The following is a 6,000-nucleotide window of genomic DNA, read 5'->3' on the forward strand; positions in this document are numbered from 1 at the left end:
GCCAGGCAGTATCTGAAGCCATGTGGTTTCCAAAGCCATCCAATCACAGACTATTACCAGGCAGGCTCCATTGCCAGGTGGGTTTCAAAGCCATTCCTGAGTAAATTTGCCAGTGGCCATCTTGGCATGGCCTTCTCATTCCACCACACTGACTTGAATATAATTATCTTAATTAATGACGTATCTTAATAACATTTTCATGACATTTTAATGTGATACATATACATAACATAAAATTTCCATTTTAACCATTTCAAGTATATAATTCAATGTTATTAATTATTCTTTTTGTTAACAACCTTGTCTATACACACACACACATGAACATACACACACAATCACAGTCATATTCTAGTGTGACAAACACCCCTTCTTCAACTAGGAGAGAGCTCTATCACACCTCAGTTTCCTGGAGAATCCAAAGAAAGCCTAGGCCTGGCAGTCTTCACAGAGTACACCCAGGAGGAGGTGCTTTTATTAGGTAAGTGGGAAAGAGTAAGGTACATACTTGGGTGTGTACTGTCTGGGGCTTCATGCAGGCTCAGAGCTCTGTGGTACCTGCTTCATCAATTCTTCATGTTGTACAGACAAATCTGTCAACTTCTTACCCGTTTGCTCATGGTTGTCCAGGTACTTGGAGACACGCAGGTCCAGGCACACAGACTCACCTTTGGACAGCTCTGCTTCCTTGTGATGGGAAGGCATGCACTTCCAGTGGCAGGCACGGGTCTGTCTGTCGTATTTATCAGCACCCCTCTCCACCTCCAGCTGTGCAGCCAGCTGTTAGGCTGTGAGTGGGCCATCTCAGCCCAGCTTGTGAAGGGGCTCTCCTGGCTGCCTACTCTACAGCCTGGGGAGAGTCACAATGTGCAGAGTGGCTCACTCTTTACCCATTAAACACGAACACCCCATTATTTCCTCCCCCAAGTGCCTGGTGATCATGATAATACTTTCTGTCTCTAGGATTTGTCTTTTAGTTAACTTTCTCCCTTTTACCTTTTAGCTTTGAATGGAGACTAGGAAATGCCAGTCCTGGGTGGATGGTTGTGAAGATTATTCCAGGAAATGGGATGCTTTTTTCTCATTCTCTGGGAGGGAACAGTGGATCTAGATTGCAGAGTAGTGAGTGGAGAAAAAAGATGCAACTTCTTGAATCAGCCCTTGGACGTATAATCCCTCTACAAAGGGGCAAGGGTCATTTCCACCTATGGAGAGAACAGGCACAGATGGTGTTGTGACTTGCCCAATGTCCTAAGTGCAGAGCTGGGATTTGAACTCAGGTCTTGTCCTTGTCTAGTATTTTTATTTATGAATTTTTTTCAAAACCAGCTTTATTACATAGCAAAAACTCATTTAAAAATTTACAATTCACTGATTTTTAGTGTATTTATAATGTTGTAACCATTACCACTGACTAATTTTAGATTATCTTCTTTACCCTCCAAAGAAATCCTATATTGATTTATGGTCAATCCCCATTCCCAACCCACTTCCAATACAGTCTCTGGGAAACATTAACCTATATTCTCACTCTCTCTTTCTCTCTAAATTTACCTCTTTCTCCCCCTCCCCCACAAAGAAACCTTTTATTTAAGGAATACAAGTTTCATAAGTACAACTTTAGGAATATAGTGATTCTCCCCACCATACCCACCCTCACACCCCCACTCCAACCCCACCTGCTCCTCCCTCTCACATTCCCATTCCCAGTTCCATTCTCCACTAGGATCTATTTTCAATTAACTTTATACACAGAAGACCAACTCTATACTAAGTTAAGAGTTCAACAATTTGCATGAAAGAAAAAAAAAAACAAAACCTGTTCCTCAACAATCAAGACAAGCGCTGTTCAAAGTCATTGCATCTTGGGGCCGGTGCTGTGGCACAGTAGGTTAATCCTCCACCTGTGGCACCGGCATCCCATATGGGCGCTGGTTCTAGTCCTGGCTGTCCCTCCAATCCAGCTCTCTGCTGTGGCCTGGGAAAGCAGTAGAAGATGGCCCAAGTCCTTAGGTCCCTACACCCACATGGGAGACCAGAAAGAAGCACCAGTCTCCTGGCTTCAGATCAGCTCAGCTCCGGCCGTTGTGGCCGTCTGGGTAGTAAACCAATGGAAGGAAGACCTTTCTCTCCCTCTCACTGTCTGTAACTCTACCTCTCAAATAAATAAATAAAAAATCTAAAAAAAAGTCATTGCATCTTCAAATTATTTTCACTACTTTTTTGAAAATGCCATCTCACTAGTCCAAGTGACCAATTTCTGCTCACAATTGAACATAATGATAAGACTAAGAGCCAAAGGGATCACATAAACAAGACTAGTGTCTGCAAATAATAACTGATAGAATAAAAAAGGGAGAGAACGATCCAACATAGGAAGCGAGATACACAGCAGACTCATAGAATGGCAGATGTCCTAAACAGCACTCTGGCCTCAGAATCAGCCCTTAAGGCATTCGGATCCAGCTGAAAAGACCATGAGAGTATTTTAGGCATGGAAAGCCAAGACACTCTGGCAAAAAAAAAAAAAAATGACCTAAATGAAAGATCTCTTCAAGTGAGATCCCAGTGGAAAGAACAGGGCCATCAAAGAATAAGGTACCTTTCTCTGAAGGGAGGAGAGAACTTCCACTCTGAGTACGACCTTGCCTAAATATGATCAGAGTTGGTGAACTCAAAAGGCTTCCATAGCCTTGGCAACTCATGACAAGAGCCTAGAGGGATTACTGATGCCATCAACAAGAGTGTCGAATTGTTAAGTCAACAACAGGAGTCACTGTGCACTTACTCCTCATGTAGGATCTCTGTCCTTAATGTGCTGTGTATTGAGATTTAATGCTATAACTAGTACTCAAACAGTATTTTTCACTTTGTGTTTCTGTGTGGGTGCAAACTGTTGAAATCTTTACTTAATATATGCTAAACTGATCTTCTGTATATAAAGAGAGAGGAGAGGGAGCGGGAAAGGGGAGGGTTGCGGGTGGGAGGGAAGTTATGGGGGGGAGCCATTGTAATCCATAAGCTGTACTTTGGAAATTTATATTCATTAAATAAAAGCTAAATATTAAGAAAAAAAGAAGAAAATTAATTTTAAAGGAGCACCCAGGAATGATACATCTTTTGTGAGCACTTAGACATAACTATAACTTATGAGACGTAAGAATATCTTCCACTTAATACATTAAAAGAAAGTAAGTCCTTGAGAGTTTTATCATTAATTAAGAAAGCACCTAAGAAAACAATGGAGTTAGACATTTAGGCATAACTAAAAGTTATGAGACATAAGAATATATTCCACTTAATACACTAAAATGAAATAAATCTTTGAGAAGAGGTTTTACTGTCAACTATTTGAGGACAGATGTCTTGCATGGGAAGTTAGTGCACAGTGACTCCTGGTGTTAATTTAACAATTAACACTCATATATGACATCAGTGATCACCCAAGGCTCTTGACGTGAGCTGCCTAGGCTATGGAAGCTTTTGGGATCCACAAACTGTCAGTATTTAGATAAGGCCATAGCAAAATGGAAATTCTCTCCTCCCTTTAGAGGAAAGTACATCCTTTGATGACCACTTCCTTCCACTGGGCTCTCACCCACTGAGGTACTTCATGTAAGACATTTTTTGCCACAGTGTCTTGGCTTTCTACACCTGAAATGTTTTCCAGAGATTTTTAGTCAGAACAGAATGCCTTAAGGGCTACTTAAAGTGATTGTCATTCTATGAGTCTGTAGGGACTGCTTCCCATGTTGGAGCATTCATTCCTTTTAAATTCTATTATTAATATTTACCACATACTTAATTCTATACATGTGATCACCTTAACACTTAAGATGGTATATTAACCACCCAACTTAAGGGGATTTGGGGTCTCGTGGTAAGTTTTTAAACTGTACCCTTAGAAGTAAGTCCGTAGGAATGTATGTGGAACTATACAGCTTTACAGTTACAAACTTCGTATACTTCATAATTACAACTTTAGGAACATAGTGATTCTTCCCACCATGCCTGCCTTCTCACCCATACTCTCTCAACCCTCTTCCTCCTCCCTCTCTTTTTTGCAGTCTTTTTTTTTTTTTTTTTTTTGGACAGGCAGAGTTACACAGTGAGTGAGAGAGAGACAGAGAGAAAGGTCTTGCTTCCGTTGGTTCACTCCCCAAATGGCCACTACGGCCTGAAGCCAGGAGCCAGGTGCTTCCTCCTGGTCTCCCATGCGGGTGCAGGGACCAAGCACTTGGGCCATCCTCCACTGCCTTCCCAGGCCACAGCAGACAGCTGGACTGGAAGAGGAGCAACTGGGGCAGAACTGGCACCCCAACTTGGAGTAGAACCCAGAGTGCCGGCACTGCAGGTGGAGGATTAGCCTAGTGAGCCGCGGCGCCAGCCCCGCAGTCTTATTTTTTTACTAAGATCTATTTTCAGTGTACTTTATACACATATGATTAACTCTCTGTTAAGTAAAGAGTTCAACAAATAGTGTGAAAAAAAAAAAAAAACCCTGTTCCTCAACAGTCAAGACAAGGACTGTTCAAGTCATTGCTTCTCAAAGTGTCAATCTCACTTTTACAGATTGCCTTTTAGGTGCTCTGTTAATTACCACAGGTCAGGGAGAACATATGGCATTTGTCCTTTTGGGACTAGCTTATTTCACTAAGTATGATGTTTTCTAGTTTCATCCATTTTGTTGCAAATGACTGGATTTCATTTTTTTTAACTGCTGTATAGTATTCTATGGTGTACATATCCCATAATTTCTTTATCCAGTCTTCAGTTTGTGGGCATTTGGGTTGATTCATGTCATAGCTATTGTGAATTGAGCTGCAATATACAAGGGGGTTCAGATAACTCTTTCATATACTGATTTCATTTTCCTTGGGTAAATTCCCAGGAGTATGATGGCTGGGTCATATGGTAGGTCTATATTCAGGTTTCTGAGATATCTCTATACTGTCTTCCATAGTGGCTTTACCAGTTTATATTCTCTCCAGCAGTGGATTAGGGTACCTTTTCCCCCGACATCCTCACCAGCATTTGTTGTTGGTTGATTTCTGTATGTGAGCCATTCTAATGGGGGTGAGGTGAAACCTCATTGTGGCTTTGATTTTCATTTCCCTCCTGGCTACTGATCCTGAGCAATTTTATGTGTCTGTTGGCCATTTGGATTTCCTCTGTTGAAAAATACCTGTTTAAGTCCTTTGCCAATTTCTTAACTGGGTTGTTAGTTTTGTTGTTGTAGAGTTTCTTGGTCTCTTTATAATTCTGGCTATTAATCCTTTATCAGTTGTATAGTTTGCAAATAATTTCTCCCATTCTATCAGTTACTTCTCCACTTTCCCAAGTGTTTATTTCTTTTCTTCTTCTTCTTCTTCTTCTTCTTCTTCTTTTTTTTTTTTTGACAGGCAGAGTGGACAGTGAGAGAGAGAGACAGAGAGAAAGGTCTTCCTTTGCCATTGGTTCACCCTCCAATGGCTGCCGCGGCCGGCGTACCGCGCTGATCCGATGGCAGGAGCCAGGTACTTATCCTGGTCTCCCATGGGGTGCAGGGCCCAAGGACTTGGGCCATCCTCCACTGCACTCCCTGGCCACAGCAGAGAGCTGGCCTGGAAGAGGGGCAACTGGGACAGAATCCGGTGCCCCAACCGGGACTAGAACCCGGTGTGCTGGTGCCACAAGGTGGAGGATTAGTCTAGTGAGCTGCGGCGCTGGCCCCAAGTGTTTCTTTTGCAGTACAGAAACTTCTCAATTTGATGTAATCCCATTTGTTAGTTTTGGCTTTGATTGCCTGTGCCTCTGAGGTCTTTTCCAAGAAGTCTGCCTGTGCCAATGTCTTGCAGGGTTTCCCCAATGTTCTCTTATAATTTGATGGTGTTGGCTCATAGATTTAGGTATTTAATTAATTTTGAGTGGATTTTTGTGTAAGGTAGGGGTCTTGCTTCCTACTTTTGCATGTGGAAATCCAGTTTTCCCAGCACCATTTGTCGAATAGACTATCCTTGG

The 6,000-nt window shown here is 42.1% G+C and overlaps 1 pseudogene; it reads right to left on the reverse strand.

Moving 5' to 3' along the window:
- Positions 1-305: 305 nt before the first annotated feature.
- Positions 306-912, reverse strand: LOC108178221 (mitochondrial import inner membrane translocase subunit Tim10 pseudogene; annotated as a pseudogene).
- Between the last annotated feature and the right edge of the window lie 5,088 nt (positions 913-6,000).

The sequence above is a fragment of the Oryctolagus cuniculus genome, chromosome 1 (genome assembly GCF_964237555.1).
Source record: "Oryctolagus cuniculus chromosome 1, mOryCun1.1, whole genome shotgun sequence".
NCBI lineage: Eukaryota > Metazoa > Chordata > Mammalia > Lagomorpha > Leporidae > Oryctolagus > Oryctolagus cuniculus.